Here is a 27158-nt window from a genome sequence, read left to right on the forward strand (position 1 = left end):
ACAAATCTAATACAACCACAAATTACCGATTTATTTCCAAAACAGTAAGCCCCTCAATCCAATCTCTATTGTATTTAAGTCCCTCTTAACCTAGAATATAATGGAACACCTAGATACACTGCATTGCTCAACAATGCAGATCCATGCAAATGTAGATCCATGCATTATAAGAGTTGAAGGATGAACAGAGGACCAGAGTTAGCAAAATAATATGAAATACATTAAGGGAGGTAGAAAAAGAATAATGCAGGAACTTAAGTTATTTCAGTAATGAATAAAAGGTATAGTGTAAGGATAATTGACCTAGGGTGATAGACAGTTATAATATTTTTGTTCAAAGTTTAGAAGAACTTAGATAAAACTTAAGAAAATAAGAAGAGTAATAAGAGAATATATAGAGAAAAGAGGGCGGTAGATATTGGAGATTTCAATGATACAAATTTTAAAAAGAAAAAAGAACCAAAACCAAAACAAAACAAAAGAGAACACACCAAAAAAGAAAAAAAGGTTGGGGGAGACTCCTCAGTATTTTGACTTCTTACCCAAGAGATTCTAGGGTTGAGAACCAGGAGATTAAAAAGCAGGTGACAGTATCAATATAGATATCATTTTTTATTTAGACTACACCCAGAGCTGTCAATGTGTTTGTAGGAACGACTTCAGTGGCAGAAGGAATGCAGGAAAAGAGACGAGAAATAGAAAAAGAAAAAAAAGGAATGAATAATAATGTTTAATAAAAGGTGTAGGTAAAATGGCAAAGAGTAAATAAGAACTCCTAAAAATGTAAATGAATAGGGGTAGAAGAACAACAAAAACAACAAAAAAGGGTATTCTTCAGGTTTTTTTGGGGGGGTGGTGGGCAGTTTAGGAAACTTGTGTCTACACTAAATTCGGGATCCCAACACTTCAAAAAGTCTTTTTCTCTTCTGATTTGGCTTTGCTGTTTTTTTGGATCACATTGCTTGACTGGGAAAAGCAAGCTGAAAGATTTGTGGGCGCCTATTATTTTTGCCAGTCCTGGGATTGAGCTCAGGGCCTGAGCACTGTCCTTGGACTTTCTCAAGGCTCGAGCTCTACCACTTGAGCCTTACCATCACTTTTGGATTTTTTCTATGTATGTGGTACTGAGGAATCGAACCTGGTTCTTCGTGCATGCTAGGCAAGCACTCTACCACTATGTCAAACTCCCAGCCCCTTGCGGGTGGCTTTGTTTACCAGGTCTGTGTCGCAGGGCTAGGGACGGACTTCAAAGCACCAGGGTCAGATTTCCGGCTAAGGTATCTCTGGGAAATAATTTGTCTGTTACAATGGTGGCACTGCCAGCACCACCTCTCAGGCTACAATTGCTTTGGCGGGGTCTTTGTAAGCAGTCAAGATGGTGTTCCTCTCAGCTAGTGCCTGAGGGGGCACCCTCCCAATGCTGTTCTGTGAGCAGAAGTGGAAAATTCTCCTAGAGGCACTCACAAATTGCTGGATTCTCCGGTTCTGTGAAGCTGGCAGCTCCGTGCATGGCCAGGTGTCGACTCTTGGCTCCCGCAGGCTCTGTGTGCCTCTGTCTGCATTCAGCAGTTCTGCGCCAATCAATTTTTGGTAGAGAACTGTCCCCTAGGCAGCCAGAAGTTGTATCTTGGCGGGAGCTCAGAACGACTCACACTGAACCGCCGCCATCTTCCACCGATCTCCTCTTCATTGAAGTAATTTCTATAATGTTATCTAATGTAATTCCAGGAAAGAAATACACGTTAAGTTCAGATCTTCTATCACATGACCATACACATTAGTCATGTAGGGTAGGCTTTGTTCTGCTAGTATGTGTTTTATATCTGAAGCCATGGAGAGAATTTCTTTCTGGTCTTAACATGATGAGGTAACATTTGGGGGCAAAGATGCAGCCTAAGAGCCCTGCACTGGAAGCCAAGATAGAGAATGTCTTCACAGCTACCACGTTCTTCCACTTGGTGCTATGATATACTGGCAGAAAATTAGCCCAGACACTGCAGAACACCAGCATGCTGAATGTTAGGAACTTGGGTTCACTGGAAGCATCAGGTAGGATCCTGTCAAGGAGAGCTACAGAGAAGCTGGCCGTGGCCAGGGAGCCAAGATATCCCAGAACACAATAGGAAGCAGCAAATGAACCTTCATAGCACACGATGAGGATGTGGCCATATTCATAGTGTGCATCTGTGTCAATGAAGGAGGCTGTGACCCAGAATAGAGAGATTGCCACCTGGGTAAGGGTGCAGAGGGGAATAATGAAATTAAGAGCCCCTGATAACAACAGCCACTTTATTCTTTTTCCTAGAGAAGTGACCTTGAATACTTTGACCAGAGTCATAGCTTTTGTGAGCACTGTGGAAATTGCTAAGGTGAACACAATTCCAAATGTGATCTGCTGCAGTATGCAGGTGACCAGGTTGGGATGGCCAATAAACAGAAGGGAGCATAGGAAACAGAACGTAAGGGAGATGAGCAGAATATAGATGAGAGCCTGGTTATTGGCCTTAAAGATTGGAGTGTTGTGGTTTTTCACTAAAACTCTTAGAACAATAGAAGTGAGAATAGAGAAGCAAACAGCCATACAGTCCTGGGTCATCCCTAAGGTTTCTCCATCAGCCATGAATCTTTCAGATTTTAGGAGGCAATGGTTTCTCACTTGTTGGCATAGCGATTATCTTGACACCTCACATATTGCTCCATATCTAGTGAGGAATATGAATTATCATTAGCCTGTGTTCCATAGTTTCCTTTCTTGAAATGAAATTTGACAATCACCATTTAGAAGTAAATTTAACATGGCAGTATTTATGATGGTAAAAGCAAGAATTCTCAGATACTTCAAGAAATATCTGCTATTCTATTTCTATCTCTCTCTGCCACCATAATTCAACTTGATTCCTGTGTTCTATTTTTTAGTGTTAAGAAACATTTCTGGATCTTTATTAAGTGAATAAATAAGCAAAAAGGTAAGCAAAGAAGCACATGGATAAGCAGAAAGGCAACACTCTGTCAGAGTTTGGGTGCTGTCAAAGGGAGAGAGACACCATGCTCTATTTTTTACTTTCTGAATGCAACTCCTTTTTACCTTTAGTTCTTAACATACATAGTGATATTGTGATAGTTTTGTAATTTCTAGTATCTTGACAATAATTATTACAATTTATGATGCTACAATATTAATGTTCTTTACTGTATACACAAATCAGTGAACACCATTCAAAATTATCGATAATAAAATTTACACTTTCCTATGTTTTTGGCTAACATTAATAGACGCCTTTTAGCCCTCCTTTGAATGTACCACATTATATTTCTCACCTCACATACTGTAGAACAAGAACCAAAGAACTTATTAAAGCTCTGTAGTCATGTTATGTATGCGTAACACTTGTATCTACTTCGTTAAAGTAAATTCAGCTTTCTGATCACTTGCTCTGTGGAAACAGCAGTTGTAAGCAGTGTGAATAAATTTTTTGGGGTTTTATTGTAGTTGAAACCTAATTTAAAAAAAACATGGAGACACTATTCTAAATAATACTTCACATTATTTTTGATAGAGGTTCAACTCAACTGGCTGAAAATAGAGAGGAGAGAATTTCTTGAAATAAATACCTATACATTCAAACCCCGCAGTTTGTGTTATTATAAAAAGCAGTTTTCCCAAGTTTCAGTGGCTCAGGCCTTATGGAAACTTAGAAAGATATTTTCAAGATCTCAGTTGGAATTCAGGTGGACAGAAAATTCTCTGAGAATTATTCTCAAATAACCACCAAAAGGGCTGTAAGTAGAATTGTGCCTCAAGTGTTAGAATACTAACCTTGAGTAATAAAATTTGGGACAGTGCCCAGGCAGTAGACACACATACACAACACACACACACACACACACACACACACACACACACACACACTCACAAAGAAGAAATATCATAAGGAAAGAACTATTTTTTCCTACCATTGTAATTTAGAACTATTTTATCAAGTTAGCTGAATTGAGAAAAATGTGGAGAGTTGGAGAATGACTATATAGGACATATGCTTTCCAGTCACATTACCAATTTCCTTCTCTGGGCAAGGGATGCAATCAAAGCAACAGGTAGCCTTTCCCTCCTGGGCTGATTTCCTGAATCCAGATTCAAAACGGTCACTACAAACTGAATGAGGTATCTGAGAAAAAGAAAGGAAGAAAAATATCAGTAGCTACTTAGAAATTACTTAGAAATCCCAAATGTTCACTGTTGTGAAATAATTCAACTGTCAAGCATAATACTTCGTGCCGAAATCTAATCATTGCATTAAATTCTGCTATAGATTCCAAAATAAAAATTCCACATAACTCGTATAAAACAGTCTTGACATTCAGCTTATTGAACTATTGAGGAAAGTGGAGCTTTTAAAGATAATGGATAACACTTGTTCTATGAAAAAGAACCCAATTTGAAGCTTTCAAAGCATGCTCTAAATCACAGATATCACTTTTATAGTGGTATATGAACCATAGGCCCTTCATATCTTTCTTTATGCTTCTCAGTTACCATGTGATGAGATTGGTCTTTTTTGGACAAGAAATCCAACAAACACTGCAGATACTACCCAGGTAATGGCAGCCACAAAATCGAGGTCTGTATTATCAGTATCTTCCCCCATAAATACACGCCAGGCAGTATGAAATGAATTATATATCTGGTCCTCTGCTCAGCTCTAGGTACAGATGAGACATTGTTAGGCCAGATTAAACATAAGGAAATCCTGTGATCTTCATTAACAAAGACTTCATTAGTGTCTGTGAATTGATGCTCGTCAGATGTCTACTAATTGATGAGCCTTGGGAATTACTAGGATTCTCACATCATTCAGATATTTCAAATACTCTGGATATAATGGTTACACTCTAGAGGTGAAACCATGCTTTCTGACCTCACAAAGTATAAACATTAGATTATGACAACATAGAGAATAGAACTCCCATTTGCATGCTCCTGGAATGCGTGAGACTTGGCATGTGTCCTAAGAAGTCTGTAATCTTCATGTATTTGTCTGCGGAAGCAGTCACAAGATAGCACTTTGATTTGACTATTCAGGTCAACATAAGAAATTTCATTATTATGTGCTTTAAGTATATAAACTGTCTTGTTTGAATTGGCATCACATACAAATACAAATCCATGTCCCATGATAGCTAAAAAATGCACAGGTGAAAAGTGATTCTAAGTGACTCATCATCTGCTCAATGAATTGCCACATTTGCTGGATTTCGTCTGGACTTTGAAAGACATACAGTGGCACTGATTTATAATCTAATTCAGAAATCAGTGTCTGTGCTTTGAGAGGGTTTCATTGTCAAGTGTGGACTTTGTGTGCATGAAAATGGTGGCCACTGCTTTCCCTATGGACATATGTGATGGGACTATGTGCCAGTCAGCCAATGCCCTCACCAACACATTCTGCCATGAACAGTCAAGGAAAACATCAATATGCCCTACTGCTGAGGACTTCTTCCATTTTTGACAGAGGAATTCATTTTACTTGTTTTCAAGAATTCCAAAAAGGCCCATGCATTCCATTCACGTGAAGATATGTACAAACACAAGCACCATCTTGCCATTATATTAATTTCTGTCACCACAGATACCCTTTTAACAGGCCAACTAACACTGAATGACTTGCCCACAAAAGCAATGAAATGAACCTTTCAGCTTTATAAATTTATACTCAGGAATATTGTCCCAAAGTTGGAAACTTGTTAAAGCAGGCTTTATCTTTGATTATACCTCAACATTTCCAAACTTACTGGTCCTTTCCACCCAAGACTCAAGAATAGAAAATTTTTGAAGTTGGATATTCTTAAATGTACAATTGTGGGGCATAAATGAGAAAGAGGGGCATAAATTTCAGATTTTTGCTTACTTCTGTGTAATTGAAATTATGATGATTTTTATCAAACCCACCTCGGTACTTCCTAAGGCCCACTCTATCCTATATTCTGATAATGACAGCTGATGACCATGTGGGGCATCACTTTACATTGAAGACCTTCTGGAAAATCCCAAATGTTGAAAATATCATACTCTGCCTTTAATTTCTTTCTTCACCCAAAATATAATTTTTTCCAGCAAGATTGTGAAACTGGATGCTCTTTTAAAGAAAGGGTACAGTTATTAAACCAGGTGTGGTGGCTCACATCTGTAATCCTAGATATTCAGGGGTCCGAGATCTGAGAATTAAGGTTCAAAGCCAGCCTGAGACTCTTATCTCAAGTTAACCCAGAAAATGGGAAGTGGGGCTTGGATGAATGGTAGGGTGGTAGACTTGAGCTTAAGAGCTCAGGGGAAATGCCCTGGCCCAGGAGTAGGATGGTATCCTTGAGATGAAGAGCACAGGGACACTATCCAGGCTGTGTTAAAGCCACATGACTTACAATAAAGTTGGGCTTATTAAAGGTATATATAATTATAGATTATAATTGCAGATAATATTACACAAACTCAAAGACTGCAGCCAGATACATAATTTAGAATATAATAGCTGTGAGCATGCTGATTCATTTGAAACACAAAAAAATTAAATGGAATGTCACTTTAATTTCTTTTATGTTAATTTTGTCTTTAAGTGCACATGAACACAGGTTAGGAGTACCTTCAAATATTTAAACAAATAAAAGTATCTTTTGTCAGTTGAAAGTGTCTCACCCTTGTGTCATCCTAGCTACTCAAGAAGCTAAAATATGAGAATTGAAATTTGAAGACAACGCAGTCAAAAAAGACCCTTTGAGAGTCCTATTTCCAAGTAACTACTCAAAACCTGGTAGTGAAAGCTGTGGCTCAAAATGGTAGTGCTCTAGCCTTGAGGAAAAAGAGCTCAGGGAAAGCATCCAGAGTTCAAGCCCCAAGACTGACAAAGAAAAGAAGCTGCTCTTGACTTTTACAAAAATGATCTGAAAATACTTCATTTATTTCTCTATAAAATCCCCTAACAGAATGTTGATACTCACTACACTCTATGTCAGAAATGAAGTTTACAATCTGGGGAGAGGATAGTAGGAATGAGGGAATAGGGGAAATGGAAGGTGGGGTAATACTAGCAAAACAAATTTCAATACTAGACTAGCAAAACAAATTTCAATGTTGAGTAGGAGATGATGGCCAAAGGAGAATAGGGAAAAGTAAAACTCTCTCCACAAGAGCAGAGTTTTAGTTTCCCCTCAGGATTTATACATCTGGGAACTTACACCAAGTAAGATTTAATTCTCCAGATATAAATCAAAGAATAGGTGAGCTAAGTCAGGGAAAGTAACCATGACAACATTGGCCTAGCATTTGGGCTTCATTTGTTCCTTCAGTTTGAATTTAACTAGAAAAAAGGGAGAACAAAGCTCATCCATACAGTTGGTTGCTCAATCCCCAGCTGGCCTGGCTCCCCTCCCCGACCCCAACAGGTGGCCAATGTCCCCGCGGTGGTGGGGAGGGGAGAGCAAGGCTGGCAGTAGGCCAGCAACAATGCTGAATTTTTGGGAGGGCTCCCAAGTGTTCAAGGAAGAGCCTGCACTCCGACCTGGCTTTTTTCAGGATCCCACAGGACCTGGATAGATGTCAGAAGTGGGTGGAGAATTGTAGGAGAGCAGAATTGGAAGATACAACACTTGATCAGGGAAATACACGTGATTCACACTGAGACCTCCATGATCTGTAGAAATAGTACTCACAGGACAATTGAACTGTTTCTATGTTGGACTGTGGATGACTGAGCTGTGGGCTCCTATTCCACCCATTTAAATTCATGCAAAGCCCACCACCTGGGCTGACTCTGCTACTGTTGCCACCTCTGACTTGGCTCAACGTTTCTTTGGATAAGACCTCTGTATCATTATAGCTTCCTTGAGGTGACTCCATAGAGTGGAAAGCCGAATGCCTACCTAAAACTCTTCTATAGAGAGATACTAGTTGCTCATTGGAGACATAATTTCTTCCCTGCTCTTTCCATCATCTTCTCCTACTTGACATTGAATTTTTTCTCACTCTGATCACGATGTCTTTCAGGGAGTCTAATAACAAATGCTGCCGAAATTAAGGGCAAAGGAACAATTACACATGATTCAAGTAGGTTACACAAGGAAGTATAAAGAGCTTTATGATATTAAGCATGGTAACTAACTTGTGGGAATGAGGCCCATTGCATGTATATATGTATTTTTTCTATATAAGCTCTTTGTATGGTTAACTTACAATAATGAAAATTTAAACTTTTAAGTGATAAAAAGATCCTATAAGAAATCTCCACACTGCTTTCCAGAGTACCCGAATTAGCTTACAATCCCACCAGCAGTGCAGTAGGATTCCTTTATCTCCACAACCCCATAAGCATCTGTCATTGTTTGAGTTCAAAATCCTGGCCATTCTTGTTGGGGTAAGATGGTATCTTAGGGTTGTTTTTGTTGGCATTTCCTTTATGAACATGGATGATGAGAATTTTCTCATATTTTTTCTGCCATTTCAAACTCTTCTTTTGGTAAGTCTCAGTTTTCTATCCTGAAAATCATAACCCAGGATATGATAAGGACACCTGCTCAGCTATGTTCATTTCTCCACTATTCACAATAGCCAAGGGATGGAAACAATCCAGGTGCCCTAGTGCAGATGAATGGATAAAAAATGTGAGATATATATATATATATATATATAATGGAATACTACATAACCAACAGACAAGACAAAATAATGGAATTTGCAGGTATGTGGATGAATCTAGAGTGAATCGTGTTGAGTGATATAAGTCAAGACCAAAGGAACAAAAGGCACATGCTGTCCTTAATATTGGGCTATTTGATCCAAATAGTATAAGAGTAGTGACTCCATATTTCTGTACTCACTGCTATAGACAAGGTATTACAAATATAAACACAACTATATAGACATAAAAATTTGTGACTCTAAAATATGATCATACAAAATGTAATGAATAGGCTACTACAATAGAATGGAATTCTCATTAGAAATACAGATTGGGATTATAATCCCGAAGTAAATCTGTTTTCAAGGGCCATTGAGATGTCTTCATTGAAAATGTGTCTAATATATTTTGACAAGTAGAAATCATAGTTAGCTATAATATTAAGGATTGTAATAGAGAACTTTTTCTTCTATTATCACATGTTCACAGACAAGTACATCATGAAAAAAAACTGATTTGTGTGTGTAGAAATTCAGTAAAAGTTACCAGTTTGTTGGGGGCTGAGTGTGGAGTCAGACCGAGCTTGCACCTGCAGTACTGCTTAGAGCTAAGCACACAGGAGATGAGCTGCCAGGAAAAACAACTTGTATCATAATGAATGACGCCATGATTACCAACTTTGAGCTTTGTCAACAGTATTGTGAACTTTCTGGCTTTATCGCTTCTTGCTGGGGTGCTATGTCTGAAACTTGCTTGTTGTTTTGCATGAAAGTAACCCTTGGATGTTTCCTGTTTCTAAGATAGTATATAAGAGTAGAACCAAAAATAAATGGTGCTACAGTATACATCTGCAGTCTCTTTAGGCTCCAGTCTTAAGCTGTAGACCTCCCGACCTCATCTGTTTTTTGTGTTTTTCTTCTCATCCTTACCCCCTAAATCAGGAATCCTGCCTTGATACCGGCTGGCTCTGGCACAATTTGAAGGAGCAATTTCACAATACAAACATGCAACAGATTTATGACAATGACTTTATTGACATGAAATTGCTGGTTTCCCCAATGTCATTGCTGAATTAGGCAATAGCATATGGCTGCTTTTGTGGAGGCCTCTGTACAATAGCTTGAATCAAATAGTAATCTGTGGATCTTATGGCAATTTGGTGTGCAAATTGACCATCTATATATGATACCCTAATAACTTTGGTTGACATGTGACTGGGAAAGAATTTTTTCTAGCCATTTCTATGTGCATCTGACGTAGCATCCTCTGATGCAATCCAGTTGCATCATCCTAAATGGCTTTTGTGAAAGTAGTTCCTTTGCACAGATGTTGAACCAAATTTATCAAAGTTAACTTCCTTCCTGGGGCCTCACTGTGATCTTGGAGGAAATCCATATCACCTGAGATGAACAAGGAGAATCTGAAAACATGTTTTCCAAGTCGTCGTATTCTCCAGGATGCATAGCCACAGCTGCAGAGCAGCAATAAAAGAGTTTTACATAATCTGCCTGTGGCTTCACCAAAGGATTTGGTGGACGATGAGCTACAGTGTCAACACAAAGACAAAACTGCACTTATACAAAGATATATGAGCATATATACCTGACACTGTGGGCAACTTCTAGCCAGAATTTCACCTGAACAGATATTTCAGAGATGTGTCCTTTGATTTTTACACTCAGTCTTCTCCAGCTTCCCCTTCCTGTCAGGTCCTTGGCTGGAACTAGCTGCTTTTCTACAATGAAATATTGAGCATATGTGGATGGAAATGTGATGATGTCTGGGTTTTTCCTTCTTTACAGTCGGGAAACAGATGGCAGTAACAGTGATGCTACCAGGGATGAACATACAAACCATAAGTAACTCAATATTTTATTTCCATTTACCATTTTGTTCTCAAGATGTGAAGCAGGTGAGGGAAGTCTAGGTACACAGACGATGTTATCCATCTGTACTACTATGACAACCTACTCCCTATGCACTGGAAACAGTTTGTTTTCATTATTTTATATTGAATCTATTTGTGGTAATATTCTGCCTGCTAGTAGGAGAACACTCTGTTTTCCTTCCCTTCCATATCTGTAAGCTCCTCACTTCCAGCATTGCTTTATCCACTACATCCAAGTTATCATTGCAGTGGAATAATTTTTGTTATTACTACCAACCAGAGTCAGTGGCATGAGTTCTATATTAAAAGGCTTCAGAAACATTTCCTTCCTCACAGACTAGTGGTCTAAAAGATCTCTTTGGTAAATTGTATTGTGTGGACATCAATAAAAATTTTTGTTGTAGACTGGTGGCTCATGACTGTCTATGCTGGAGGCTGGTCTTTGAGGAGAAAGGTCTGAAGCAATCACCAACATAAAAATCCGTGAGACTTTTATCTCCAATTTACAATCCAAATCTGGAAGGAGAGCTGTGCGTCAGGTGGCAGAGTTCTAGCCTTGAGAAAATAAGCTCAAAGACAGTATCTGGCCTCTGATTTCATGCCCTAACACACACACACACACACACACACACACACACACACACACACATTCTCTTTTACTGCAGACAGATAGTTACTTTTACAAACTAACCACTGTAACACTATTTCATGTGAGATATGCTTCATGATCCAGGCATGACCAGGCATTGTAAAAGATCTTTTATGATATCCTTGGCTCTTGTCCTGGAAGGGAAGAGAAGGGGAGGGGAGAGGTGGGTATGGGAAGGGAGAGGCATAAGAAAATGTCTATTTGGAACTCTAAGAAACTCTAACAGCCTACTCCACATGTATTGTAAGCAAAAATGTCACTGCCTCTATCATTTTCATTATTTTTCAACTGCTTGGGTGACAAGTGAGTCATTGGGTATGTGCCCACATTTGGGAGCTAAAATGGCAGTGATAAACCTGATATATTATATATAGGTCTTTATCTTATTTGTCACTGATGCTTCCTTATCTTTATTTATTTGTGCTGGCCCTGGGATCCTAGCACCTGCACACTCTCCCTGAGCTTTTAGGATGAAGGCCAGTGCACTAGCACTTGAGCCACAGCACCACATCTGCCATATTTTGAATGTTAAATAGAGATTGAGTCTCTTAGACACACCTACTAAGGATGGGTTCAAACATGGTCCTCAAATCTCAGATTTCTGAGTAGTTAAGTTTACAGACATAACACACCTTCGCCTTAGTTTATTTTGTTTATTCACCACTATCTGACTATGTTTTCCTAATTTTCCTTCTCTTAAATTTCCCCAAACATATTTTAGTCCTTTTGCACATTAGTGCTAAGGTAGACATATTAAGCAGTATAGTTTCAACAGATTGATGTTTCTTATCTATCTGCAGAAATGAAGAAAAGTATGGTCTGGGTTAGGTAAAATTTTATGTTTGGTATTGATTACAGACATGAGTATTTATTCATGAAGATATTCATATAGATATGTGTATTGCTGCAACTAGAAATTGGTAAGTTATAGATTTGACTCAATTCTAAATCCGCTGATGCTCCAAATTTTTTCTCAATATTTATACAATAGGGTACTTTTTCCACCTAACTGATTCATATTGTTCTGCCTTAGATGCCATGTACTTTGATTGTATTTATGGCCATATATATACCTTGTCACACATCCTTTTTTCTGTCTCATGTCGCTTGAGCCACCAGTCTACTTCTGGCTTACCATTGGTTAACTGCATATATGAGTGTCTTGGAGAGATTTGCAATAGAGCAAAACCTAGATACATAAGACCATACAATAGGATGCTAAATGAAAGGACCTCTAGGATATAGAAACAAAGCAATATAATGAGTGATTGTTGTCCTTTATATACTATGTTACCTCTCATCTCTTTTGCTGCCCCTTGGTTATCTCATGTTGTTACACTATCTCACTTTGTTATCTGATATATTGGATATAATTGTATTTGGTTATTTGAAATTTGTTAGGGAAGGGGGGAAAACAAGATGAGGGGTGAGGGTGGGGGGAGGGAAATGGGGACCAATACAGGAGAAAGGGTATCAATGTATGTGAATTAATGCACCTTCTATCTGCCAAATATAATGTATCCTTTCTATTAATTACAATAAAAATGTATGAAAAAAATTTTAAAAAAATAAAAAAAAGAATATCATGTAATTTTCTGCTCCAGCTTGTCTTCATTCAGGCTCTTTGGATATCATCCTCTTCGTCAGCTATGATTACAGGAACAAATAGTTTTAGTTTCTTGATATATCCCCAATTTGTAATTTTTACCATCAAAACAGCTTCAGTTCTTTTTTATAATTTTTATTTTGTCTGTGACTTAGTACAAATTATATTTTAAAGGGTTCCATTGTGATTTTTTTCCACAGAAGTGTCTAGTACATTTGGAATAAATTTACTTTCTAAATTTACCTTCTCCTTCATATATTTTATATTAAAGAAATTAAGCAATGATTTTCAGAATCAAGCTCTGTGATCCAGAACATTAGCATGAACAGTGACTGTTTCATTTTATGGAGATAATTCCAGATACAAATGTGCATGAATGACTAGTTGGACTGTAAATTATCTACCTATGAATGTTATCAATGAAATGAGAAGCCTGTAGTTTTCATGGCATTTGCATGACAAAATTTACCTACATGTAAATAAGCAATGAAAATGTAAACTCATACTATCTCTATGGGACTCTTTGAGGTACTAATCAGCAAGTTCTCTCCTTACAATGTTATTTCTTCACTTGAGGTTGCAGGTATTTAATTAGAAATTGCATACTATACCAGAAATATATACACCTTAACGTCTACAACAGAGGAACAGCACTTAAATACCTAGTGTCTAGCATGCAACTCCACCTGGGATCATATCTCTTCATTTTTATAGGCTTCATGTCATCATAACATAAACTGGAGTGTCTCAAGATTTTTCACACAGGTAGAGCTAATGACTCTGAGATAATGGTAACAGAATACATGGTATCTGCTGAAAGCCCACTCCAATTTTAATGGATGACAGGTTTTGTGCGTGTGCATCTGTTAATAGAGCACTTTCTCTGCTGAAATCAGTTTCTGAATCTCATTCATGAAAAATTCTCTTCTGCCGGGGCCAGCTGGCAGCAAACCAGGGTTCGCAGATTGGGGTTCCTGAAATAGGGGGCAAGGACTAGGAAGAAAAAGAAGAGAGACAGACACACTGGGTCCGGGATGTCTGCAGTCCAGGTAAAGACTGCCGCGTTTATTTTCCACTCCAGCTTCTTCCCTCCTTGAGACCCAGGGAACTTCCAGGTGTTACATTCATATGATAAATCTCAGTTCATTTAAACAGAATAAGGCCAGAAAACAATAAGACAATAAAGCCATTGTCTGATGCAAATCAAGGTACAGTTTGATTCCACTCTGGCTCCCAACATATCCCCCATTTTTATTTTAAAAGAAACACAAGTGCAATTTTTACTCTTTTCTATACCTCTAATTTATCCTGTCACATTTTCCAAAAATGACTTTGGTCCCTTCGTCTAACGGGGATTGATGGGCGGAGATTCAGCTTCTGTGACTTCGTCAAGCTGACTCAGGGGCGTTGTCTCTGTGCTTGACCAGGGACCTTAAGAAGCCTAGCCTGTTTTATCAAGAAGTTGCAAGGATTAGATATTAGGAACAATAATTTACTCCAAACTAGAGATCATATTTAACATTTAACAACTGCACAAACCATCTTTGGCTACAATAGTGTAGCTTACATAGCACCCATTTGCAAAGGCTTTTTCTTGATTGTCTGGAGAACTAAATTTCTGCAACCTTAACAATGCTTCAGTTGTCAGATTTAAACAGATTAATAGAGACACAAGCCTCAGATCCACAAACTTTTCCTGAATTTGTGGCTGGTGTCAAAATAAAAATTTACCTCAATTAGGACTTTAAACTACCCACTATCACAGAAGATTGACAAGTTCCTGCCCAGTTATGAAAGGCACGGGCATTAGTAAGGCATGCTTACAAACTATTCTATGACCTCCCGGCTCTGATTAATTTCATTGGCCAAGCACAAGTGACTAAGATCTGACACCATCTCTGCCATCCAAGCAGAGGCTTTCGTGTCCCAGTAGTGTCTCTCCACACAGGGATAAACATGCCAGTGGCATTTCACTTTGTTGGTTGCTGTACTTGAACTCGGGGCCTGGGCACTGTCTCTCAGCTCTCCAGCTCAAGGCTAGCACCCTACCACTATGAGTCCCGAGCTTGGTGCTTGAGTGCTTCCCCCCAGCTTTTCAGCTCAGAGCTAGCACTCTGCCACTTCAAGCTCCAAAGCAACTCTGTCCCAGCATTCTGCTGGCAGATTAGACACCACAGTCTTGCACAGACTTTGCTTTGCCCGGGCAGGCTCAAAGCTGCGACTTTCAGATCAATGAGTCCTACAAAAGGCCACGTTATTCCAATTAAAGCAACAAGGTGGTCAACACAGAAATAGTCTCTAAGCATGAGCCTACCTAGAACTTGGTGAGTTCAGATCCTCTGAATGAGGATCTGCTGTCCTTCTCCATGGGCCTGCTGGAGATTACTATAAAGTAACTTACAAGAGTAAGCTGAAATAGCAATTAAGCAACCATTTTGATAGTCCTAATTTTCCTTGTTTCCTTTTTTAGAAAAAAAACTTTAGGACAACTTTACTTTTAAATTTTGTTCAGAAACCATTTCTACTTTTCTTTAAAACTTTTACACTTTTTAACTTAAACTCTTAACACTTTGGTCTTTATTCGCATTTGAAAAACCTTTAAGGCTGAAGGAATTCCCTTTGCCTCCAGGCCCCCTAGGGCCCAGGTCACTCCCTTTGCCTTTGAAGAGACTTTTTGTATTATTCTGCAGTTTTGATTATTACTGCCTAGAACTCCATCAACAGTTTAAACTCAAATAACAGTTTTTCCCTAATGGAAGAATTACAAACATCAGTGCACCAAAAGTTATCATCAGACTTCCAGTGTCACTCTGCAAGAAAAGACAGATAGGCAAAGTTTCTGACATTAATGAACAATTTTACATTTAAATCTCTAACACATGTCTCCAAATTTTAAAGGTAATAAATCCCAAATTCCCTAATACCTCTGGGTTAAACAGCATACAATGTTTACAATGTAAACAGCTCTAAGTATTACAAAACCAGATTTTTTTTTACCAATTTCTCTTTAAACCAATGTAATAATCCTTTGAGACATTGTAAAACATTCAAACCTAATATTTTTCTTGAAGTTTTAAGCTTAGATTTACCCAATTGTCTTTGTGTTTAAGTATAAATTTATCCATTGTTTTATACAGCATGCTGACAATTTAACCTTGAACATGTTCACTCACTCATTCACACACATTCATACTCAAAGATCATAAAGAGTGCAAAATTAATATCAGCCATTCATTTTCCGGAAGTTTGTGTCAAGAGAGTTTTGCCAAATTTACTCTTACAGGTGAGAACCAGGTTCAAAACAAAACTTTTTGCAAGGCAACTTAGCTGGAATTTATTTTTCCAGGGCTTGTTACAACTGCAGACATGGGGGAGCGGCCATGCTAGGCCCAGAAATTTTCAAATAAATGACAAGGATGTGTGCTTGAGTACGCATAGAAAAACCATAAGGATCCACACTTAAAAATGGTACCAATTTTAAAGACAAAACTGGACAAGGAAAAATATGTAACACGAACAAGACACAGAAACGGAGACTTTTAAATAATCAGACATTGACATATAACAAGAAACTTGGACTCAATCAGATACACTTAACACACAAAAAAAACATGAGCTCAAATGAATGTTTTCACCAAACAGTTATTTTTAGATTTAGACATGTCTTGCTGGTGGGACTCTCAGGTATGCCTTGTTATCGACAAGAAACTCAGAAGGGGAGGGAGGGTCAAGGAGTCCCTTGACCACCCAGGCCTGTTTTAGGCCCACAGTGCACCTTTTCAAACAAATAAACAAAAATAAAATAAAATAAAATGCAGACATACAGGGGGGTCGGCCGACTTCTACTTACCTCTGGAGGCCTTTGCTTTTCACCTGCGCATCTTTTACAAAAAAGGTTATTAAGAAGAGGGATGGTAAAGACAAAAGAATGTCACATATTAAATTGTGTAGAGTCAATGAATATGTTAAAAGGTCCCTATATAATAGTAAAAGGAGGAGAAACACAGCTCATATGAATGTGTGGAACAAGTGGATCAGTAGCAGTCCCAATTGACATGCACAAATAACTCAGGTCCTTCCCACGTCGCAGGATGCACCACTGGAGGGTTGGGGGTGTAGGCCCAGTGAGTCGCTGCTTGGATGGCCACTGTCACTCTCCACGATCCGAACGCAGCGTTCAGGCAGCCAGCGGGCGTCATTTTCTCCTTGTGAAAAAACACATACATGCCCTCGACCCCAGGTTAGAACAGGATCGGGTCCATGCCAAGCACCAGTTAGGGGATCCTTCCACTTTACTAAGGCAAAAGCACGCTGCTCTCTTTTTTCCCAGAATCGCTGAGCAGCAGATAAATTATTTGAATCCAAATTCAAAAAATTTAAAACAAATAAAGCATGATTAAATATATTCACAGGGGTAGTGGGATACGACTCTCCTTTCTGTATTTTAGCAATTTGATGTTTTAATAATCCATTAGCTCTCTCCACAATGCCTTGACCTTGAGGATTGTAAGGAATGCCTGTAATATGAGTGATATTATATGAATGGCAGAAGGATTGAAATGCTCGGCCTGCATAGCCAGGGCCATTATCTGTTTTTATTTGCGAGGGAATCCCCATCACAGCAAAACATCGAATGCAGTGAGAAATACAGTGTTTAGTGGCTTCCCTAGCAAGGGGAGTGGCCATGATAAAATGATGGAACATGTGTGACATCCATCTGCCAAATGTGATTAGAAAGCAGTCCTCGTGGATTTATACCTAAATGGGGGGCTGGTGAAAAAGGGACACAGTTGGAGCAAGTCTTAACTATTTGTCGTGCTGCTTCTCTAGATAATTTAAACTGTCGGCGCAAAGCTCGACTGTTTTGATGGTGGATGGCATGTGACTGCTTAGCAAGTTCAACCTGAGTTAAGTAAACTCTGGTGGCGGAGTCAGTAACTGCATTGCCCTCACTTAAAGGGCCAGGAAGATCAGTGTGAGCTCGAACAAAGCCAAAAAAACAAGGGTGGTTGTGAGAACAAAGCAAAGTTTGTACTTGGCGAAATTGGGTCTGAATATTGGAGTTAGTAGTTCCAATAAAGGGAACAGTTTCTATGAGTTGAAGAGCATGAATTACATATTGGCTGTCTGAGTATAAGTTAAAGGGCTCGTCTTGTAACAGGACGAGTGCTTGTAAAACAGCCTCTAATTCCACCTCTTGGGCGGAGGAAAAACCGTAACCCAAGATTGAGTTTTCCCATTAATGGTCAAAGCAGCTGTTCCATTAGAGGATCCATCTGTAAATACCAAAGCGGAAGAAGATAAAGGCGAGGCCCATACTATGGAAGGAAATAGAAACGTATGACATGTAGCAAATTGGAGAAGTTTGTTAGACGGGTAGTGATGCAAAATTTTTCCCGTATAATTGGCCCAAGCAATGCCCCAAGGATCGCAATGGGCGAATAGCCAATCTTGTTGTAGATTATATGGGACACAGATAAAATGAGGTTCCTGACCTAAATATTTACGGGAATCCACTCGGCACATATGTATCAGATTAGCTACCAATTCGTAGTAGGGGGTCAGCACTTTGCCGGGTGTTGATGGTAGATAAAGCTATAAAAGTGGGCCATCCTGCCACAATACAGCAGTTGGGGAGTGAGAAGTAGCTAAAATGTAAACTCCCCATGGTTTAGAATAGTCACAATAGGTCACTTGTTGCTGGGAAATTGCCTTTTCTACAATTTGGATGGCCCTCCTGGCGTCAGGATTTAATTCGCGTAAGGATGTAGGGTTGGTATCTCCTTTCAAGAGATCAAAGAGGGGTTTTAACTCTCCTGTGGAGAGCTTTAGATAAGGCCGAAGCCAATTTATATCTCCTAAGAATTGCTGAAAATCCTGAAGAGTTCTTAAGTGTGAAGTTTTTAATTGTATTTTTTGGCTTTTAACATACTGTGGGCCTAATATATGGCCTAGATATGTAAAAGGGGAGTGTTCCTGAACCTTTTCAGCTGCTATTATAAGGCCAAAGAGGCTCAGATCTTGCTTTAGTTGTCCAAAGGCTTGTCATATGACGATAGGGTCAGAACAAGCCAACAAGATGTCGTCCATATAATGAACAATATAAACAGAAGAAAATTTTTCACGAGTCTAAGAAATGGCTCTAGCTACAAAACTTTGACATAAAGTTGGGCTATTTGCCATGCCCTGTGGAAGCACAAGCCAGTGATATCGCTTAATGGGTTCTTTAAAATTAACAGAGGGGACGCTGAAGGCAAAGCGCTTACAGTCTTGAGGCGCCATGGGTATAGTATAGAAACAATCCTTCAAATCTATAATAATCTTATAAGTATCCTTTGGGATTGCCATGGGTGAAGGCAAGCCAGGCTGTAGGGCCCCTATCAGTTCCATGGTTGCGTTCATCTTTCTCAAATCCTGTAACAGCCTCCATTTACCTGACTTTTTCTTTATAACAAAAATTGGAGAATTCCATGGAGAGTTAGAAGGGGCCACATGTCCCAAGTCCAGCTGTTCCTGTACCAGCTGCTGAGCTGCAATGATCTTTTCTAGTGAAAGAGGCCACTGTTCGACCCATACCGGTTCTTCAGAGAGCCAATTTATGGGATCAGCATGAGGGGCAGGACAAAAAACAGCCCCTGTTAAAGAATACCCTAATCCTTGTCTCGTAGGGTGAGACTGGGGTTGGAGTGGCTCTAGCTCCCCCTGTGCTGCTCGGCCTAGTCCCCTAAAGGGGAGGAGGCTTGATCCAGTAACTCCTTAGTGACCGCAGCACTAGGACTAAACATATACACTCCCATTTTTTCCATGATATCACGACCCCATAAATTAATTGGCAGATGATCCAAGACAAATGGCTGAAAATGACCAGAGTACCCTTCCTCATCTCTCCAAACAAGGATCGCACTGCTCTGCTGTGTGTCAGTTTATTGCCCAACCCCCTGTAGGGAAGTCATAGAGGTTGTCAGGGGCCATTGGGCTGGCCAATGTTTTTTAGATATCACAGACACATCTGCTCCAGTGTCTAATATTCCTTTAAAGGGCTTTTCTTGTATAAATATAGTCATCTCAGGCCTCTCTTGTTTTATGCTTTGTACCCAGTAGATATCAGAAGATCTAAATCCTCTCTGTCCACATGGGGAATTAGCAGTCTCCCCAGGAGGTAAAGGCAGAAGTATTAGTTCTGCTAATTTTTGACCAGCTGGGATTGATACCACGTGTTTTGGGGCAGAGGCCATAACTTGGATTTCTCCAGTAAAATCCTGGTCAATTTTGCCAGGTGTAATCTGTATCCCTTTAAGGGCTGAGCTACTTCACCCTAACAGCAATCCAGCCACTCCCGGGGGAAGGGGGCTGAAGACCCCCATGGGGAGAGCTTGCGTCCCCATCTCTGGGGTCAATACTGAGCAGGTGGAGGAACAGAGGTCCCATCCTGCACTGCCTGGAGTGGCACGGAGGAGGCTGGAGACTGATCTTGGGGGGTTGTTAGAAGATGCACTTGTGGCCGAGAAGAGGGAGGGACTGCCCCATGGTTTTGCGGGGCCAGGGGCTGGCCCCTTCTCCAGTTTCCCGAAACAGGCAGCCATTGCGATTTGTTGCTGACTTGCAATCTTTAGCCCAGTGCTTCCCTTTACCACAGCGTGGACATGTGCCAGGTGATTTTTCCCTCTTTAACCTGGCCTGGCGTGGGCATTGCGTCATCCAATGTCCTATTTGTCCACAAGAAAAACAACGCCCTGGGGGTCTAGCATCCCGAGAATGCCGCTGACCTCTATATTTTAGAAATTCAGTAACAGTCTTTCCTTGAGGAGCGGCGCCTAAAGTAAGGCCTTGTACATGGGAGGGTCCGATATCACCACACAGTGAAATAAAGTCCGTGATTCCTCCCTTATTCCTATGGGGTCTGATAGCTGCCTGACAGGCTGCGTTGGCATTTTCATAGGCTATGTGTCTAACTATAATCTTCCTTGCGTTCTCATCTTGTACTAGGCGGTCTGCAGTTTCCATTAATCGAGACAAAAATTCTAGATAAGGTTCATTCGGTCCCTGTTTAACTTCTACTAGATTTTTTGTACGATTGGAATTGCGTAATCTTTTCCAAGCCTCTCTCGCCACAGCATTTATTTGTAAATAGGCCTCCTTTGCATAACCCAATTGATCTTCGGTGTTTTTATAGGTTCCCTCTCCTAACAACTGATCAACAGTGTAAGGCAGGTTCTTAGACCCATTTGTTTCAATTTTAGCCTGACACTGTGCAGTGAACTCTGTCTCCCATAATAAGTACTCTCCTGCACTAAGGCATGCTCTGGCAAGCCGCTTCCAGTCATTTGGGCATGCAATACCAGCACACGCGGCCTCCAATATTACTTGAGTAAAAGGGGCAGTTGGCCCATATTGGGAGCAGGCACTTTTTAAATCCTGTAATAGTTTAACAGGAACAGGTTGATGGTATACTTGTTCATCATGATCAACTAAACTAGGGAAGCATCGAGGCCCTGAAATATCTTTCCTCTCTCTAGCAGCCTGAGTCAGGTTTAATTGCTATGCACTGTGCCTGGTTGTAGTGCCTGTTAAAAGGGACTTGTTGCTAGGGCCTTTAGGCTTGCCTAAAGGTTGAAAAAGGGATTGAGGCTGTAAGGCTGCAGCCGGAGGCGGTCGGTGTGAGGGGTAAGGTTTAGAATCAGACACCATAGTGGCCTGAGGGTCATCTTTCTTTCCTACTTCTGGGGAGGCTCTCTGCTCCATCCCCATTTTCGATAGAAAATATAGCATTTCTTCTAACTTCTTCTCCATCATAGCCATCCAGCCCTCCATTGACTCATCATAACTTTCCTCCTTGATATTCAAACCTGAATTCTGATACTCAATATCTACTGGTTGTTGTTCCCTTTTCAAGATCTCACTTAGACTCTCTTGGGCTGCGGAATATGGCTCAGCCTCAGGTTTTTCAGAAGGGTCCTTTAACTCATAAATTTCCCTTAATTCAAGATTAAGTTCAGCATTCTCATGTTGAGGATCTATGCATTCACTTACTAAATTCCATACATCAATAGCCTCTACTGGGGTCTTTTCGGGGCCATATACATTATAATATTCTTGAATTCTTTTTCCTATCTGCTGCCAGGTTTTGTGGAATTCCTCCTCTATAAACCTCGGGCATGCCTCCTCGACAAACTGTAGGAAACTCTGATGCACCGCTTTTTCCACCCACGTTCCGTGGGCTTCAAGTAGGCCTGTTAAGATCGGTACATATGACCTATGGCTACTAATTTGACCCATAATTTTTACTCCTGACTATACACTCTCTGAAGATGCTCTCTTAATAATCCTACGATGTGTTACTCACCACAGGGAGGGGTCCTTCACATTCGTCCCAGATTTTCAGGGTCCCTATTCGGGCGCCAGTTGCCGGGGCCAGCCGGCAGCAAACCAGGGTTCGCAGATTGGGGTTCCTGAAATAGGGGGCAAGGACTAGGAAGAAAAAGAAGAGAGACAGACACACCGGGTCCGGGATGTCTGCAGTCCAGGTAAAGACTGCCGCGTTTATTTTCCACTCCAGCTTCTTCCCTCCTTGAGACCCAGGGAACTTCCAGGTGTTACATTCATATGGTAAATCTCAGGTCATTTAAACAGAATAAGGCCAGAAAACAATAAGACAATAAAGCCATTGTCTGATGCAAATCAAGGTACAATTTGATTCCACTCTGGCTCCCAACACTCTTCAAGTCCTTACATAATCCTATATAAACTGCATTAATGTTCCCTTCCCATTTTGGTTCATGTTTATACATACTCATCGGCAAAGGAGAAAACATTCAATCCATCAAAATCATCAGCTTTGAAGTACTCCTAAATTTGTATACTCTGTGACAGATGTATCTTTATTGAAGTACTTCTAAATTTCAGTGCTCTGTTCACAGATTTATCTTTAAGACCTACCAATTTTCTTTAGCCTTGACTTTTGCTATGAAGAGATCAATGAAAACCCTGGTCTTTACATAACTTGAGTCTGGTGTTTGATGTGTGTAATATGCAATGTGAGGCTTGAAAAGCATTTAAAAACATTCCAAACTACTCCCATATTAGAGACAGAGAGAGAGAGAGATCAAATCTCTAGCAGCACTTACACTACCATCGAGATTAACAACTGCTCAAGTTGGGACACTTTTGGACCTCTACCATTTTCCAAAAGAAAGTGTGTGAGGAGTGGAGTGATATTGTTTAAATGTCAAATTTGGTGTTAGAAAATTATATAAAGAGAGTGGATTTATGAGCATATCAAATTGGTAATATTAAAAAATAAGAATTCAAGATAATGACAATATTGTCCAATTTCTTGGCAACGATGAAGGAAACGTGGAGCATACAAATGGAGTTTTTTGAAGCTTTAGCTTTATCAATTATTTTCTTTAAATTACTAGGAAATGAAAAATGAAAATAGAATATAAAGGCATGTTGAGCTGGTGCTTTTGGCTCACAAGTGGAATGTTAGCTACTCAAGAGATATATTCCTAATTCACTAGCAAAACGAAAAGAGGAATATGTGGTTCAAGTGGTACAATGCTAGCTGTGTTATTTATTCACAATGGAATTCTATGCTGCTATCAGAAAGAATGACATCCCCCCATTTGTAAGGAAATGGAAAGGCTTAGAAAAAATCATATTAAGTGAAGTAAGCCAGACTCAAAGGAACATAAGCTCAATGGTTTCCCTCATTTGTCATAATCAGTAGAAACCTTGGACTCTCCTATGAGATATTTACTATAGAACAAAACCTAGGTACATAAGGCCATATAGTATGACACTAAATGAAAGACTTCCAGGATATAGAAACAAAAGCCATATGATGTGTGATTGTTGTCCTTAATGTACTATGTTTTCTCTCATCACTTTTGCTATCCCTTAGTGTGGTTTCTTTTAAAAGACATCCTCATACTAGACATTTCTTAAAGACATAATACAAATGAATTCACTTTCTTGAAAGTACATGGAATGCCAGGCATTGGAGGTTCATATTTGTAATCGTAGTTATTAAGGAGGCAGGGATCTGATTACAAAGCCAGCCCAGGTAGAGAGGATCATGATGCTGTTATTTACAACTAACTATCAAAAAGCCTAAAGTGGAGCTATTGCTCAAGAGTGAAGTACCATCCTTGAGTGAAAAAGCTAAGAGACAGAACTTAGGCTCTGAATTTAAGCTCCAGTACTGGCACACACAGACACACACAGACACAGACATACACACACACACACACACACACACACACACACACACACACACACACACTTGCATAACAGACGTGTGTTATGGATCTAAAACTAAGAATATGATGTTTGTATGAATCCTTCTTCTTTTTTTAAATTTTTTTCATGCTACAAATACTTTTATTGTGCAGGTTATATACAGAGAGGTTAGTTATAGAAGTCAAGTAATAAGTGGGTTGCTTTTTTCATGTTTAATAAATAAGTATTCAGGGAAAGATTCTTTTTTTCATATATTTTTATTATATTTAATAAAAGGGTTATATGTTATTTGCCAGATAAAAGGTACATTAATTCACTTACATTGATTCCCTTCCACCTGTCTTGGCCCCCATTTCCCTCCCCCCAGCCCCCACCCCTTAACTTGTTTCCCCCCTTCCCTATCCAATTTCAATTTACCAAATACAAATATATCCGATATATCAGGTAACAAAGCGAGATACTGTAACTATATGAGATAACCAAGGGACAACAAAAGAAATAAGAGATAACAGTTCCTTAAGGACGACAATCATTCATTATATGGCTTATATTCTATATCCTAGAGATCCTTTCATTTAGCATCATACTATATGGCCTTTGGTATCAAAGTTTTGCTCTATTGCAAATCTCTGCTAGGAGAGCCCAAGGTTTCTACTGATTATGGCAAATGAGGGAAAACATGGAGACTAAGTACCTTTGAGTCTGGCTTACTTCACTTAATATGATTTTTTTCTAAGTCTTTCCATTTCCTAACAAATGGGGTGATGTCGTTCTTTCTGACAGCAGCATAAAATTCGATTGTATACAAATACCACATTCTGTTGATCCATTCATCACCTGAGGGATATCTATGTTGTTTCCATTTCTTTGCTATGGGAAATAGTGCTGCAATGAACATTGTTGTGCTGGTGGACTTAGTATGTCCTTGTTTCTGGATGATAGGGTAAATGCCAAGTAGTGGAATTGCTGGGTCATAGTGGAGCTCTATGTTTAGTCTTTTGAGGAACTGCCATGCTGCTTTCCATAGTGGTTGAATGAGTTTGCACTACTACCAACAGTGTAGTAGTGATCCCTCCTGGCCAAATCCCCTCTAGTATCTGTTGTTATTAGTTTTCTTGATCCTGGCCATTCTAACTGGGGTGAGGTGGAATCTTAGAGTTGTTTTGATTTGCATTTCTTTTATGACCAGGGATGTTTAGCATTTCTTCATGTGTCTATAGGCAATTTTTGTTTCTTCTTCAGTCTTTGGTCCTTTTTTAATGGGATGGTTGTTACTTTGGAGATTAGTTTGGGAGTGATTCAATTTTTTGAGCTGTTGATATATTTTAGATATTAGGCCTTTGTCCGTTTTATGGTTGGTGAAGATCTTCTCCCACTCTGTAGGCTTCCTAATTAATTTACTAGCTATGTCCTTTGCCATACAAAAGCTCTACAGTTTAATGCAGTCCCACTTATCCAGCCTTTCTCTGATTTGTGGTGATTCCTGGTCCTTATTAAGAAACTTTCGACCTGTGCCAAGGAGGCCTAGTGTATCTCCTATTCCTTCTTGTAAAATTTTCAGTGTGTCACCTTTTACCTCCAGGTCTTTGATCAATTTGGAGATAATTCTAAGCAGGGTGACAAAGAAGGGTCCAACTTTAGTTTTCTGCAGGTGCTTAACCAGTTCTGCCAGCACCAGTTGTTGAAGAAGCTATCTTTCTTCCACTCTATTTTTTTGGCTCCCTTGTCAAAGATTAGGTGGCCATAGGTCTGTGCTTTAATATCTGGTTCTTCAGTTGGCGTAAAGGTTTGAGAAGTATTCTCTCATGATAATGCGGATCTTGGTAATTTCTGTAGTGATATTACCATTTTCGTATGTGATTTTGTTTATTTCAGTATGCTCTCTTTTTTTGGTAAGATTTGATAGGGGTTTGTCAATTTTGTTAATTCTTTCACAGAACTAACTCCTTGGTTTGTTGATTCTTTCTATAGTTTTTTTTGGACTCCATTTAATTCTGCTTTGCTTTTAATAATTTGTTCCCTTGTCCTGGAATTAGGATTGGTTTTTTTCCTCTTTTCCCAGGAGCTTAAAGTGACACAGTAAATTCTTGGTCTACTATCCCCCACATCTGACTATCTTCTACTTATTGCTATCTATCAATTATCCACCCCCAACCATTCATCATTAGTCTTTTGGGTATCTATCTTTAATCAATCTACCTATCATCCATCTATGTACCTGTCGATGTATGTACGTTTGTATGTACACACATATGTACATATATATGTATGTATTTATGTATGTATGAATGTATGTAAGCATGTATGTAATATATCTATCTATCATTTGATCGATCTGTTTGTCTATCTGTGCATCTTTATTTTCTATCATCTCTTTTTGCTATTCAGTTGAAAGTCTCAGGTTGGTATGCTAGATAATTTTTACTGATTACCCAAAGGCTATATTTCTTTATGAATTTTAAAAAGTGATATGGTACATATTTTTGATATTATTTATTAGAAAACATACCTGAATTATTGCTGTTCTCAAACAATTCAGATATTAAATAATTCCATGGTTCAATGCTTCTTGACATATAATCAACTAGGAATGGTGTTTTATAAATCTCTTTGCTTTATAAAATATATTTTATTATATTTCTTAGTCCTGGAGCTTGAACTCAGGGCCTAAGCACTATTCTTGCGTTTTCTCAAGCCTGGATCTTTACCACTTGAGCCACAGCACCACCTGTGGCTTTTTCTATGTTTGTGTCACCAAGGAATTGAACCCAGGTTTTCATTCATGCTAGGGAAGTACTCTACCAGTAGGCCAAACTGCCAGCCCCTCTTTTACCTTTTATGGTAATTTTGTCCAGACACATAGTTTAGCCTTTTCAAATGACCCATGAGTAGCTGGTATTGGGATTCTTTTTGCTTCATATTAGCATTGTGTTTGTGTGTCTTTGTCTGTGTGTGGGGGGGGGGTGTGGGTGTGTTGGGTGATCTTTGTGTCACTGGAAACATTATTCTCTATTATCATAATATGGAAAAATTACCTGTGCTCCATAATGGTCCCTCCTGGTCTACTGCTCCAACTTTCCAAAAATGAGGTAAAATCCTGGAACTCAT

At 39.4% G+C, this 27158-nt stretch overlaps 1 pseudogene; it reads right to left on the reverse strand.

The window, feature by feature from the left end:
* Positions 1-1777: 1777 nt before the first annotated feature.
* LOC150039154 (vomeronasal type-2 receptor 116-like) lies at positions 1778-27158 on the reverse strand (annotated as a pseudogene).

The sequence above is a fragment of the Megascapheus bottae genome, unplaced genomic scaffold (genome assembly GCF_031878675.1).
Source record: "Megascapheus bottae isolate mThoBot1 unplaced genomic scaffold, mThoBot2.hap1 HAP1_SCAFFOLD_57, whole genome shotgun sequence".
Taxonomy (NCBI): domain Eukaryota; kingdom Metazoa; phylum Chordata; class Mammalia; order Rodentia; family Geomyidae; genus Megascapheus; species Megascapheus bottae.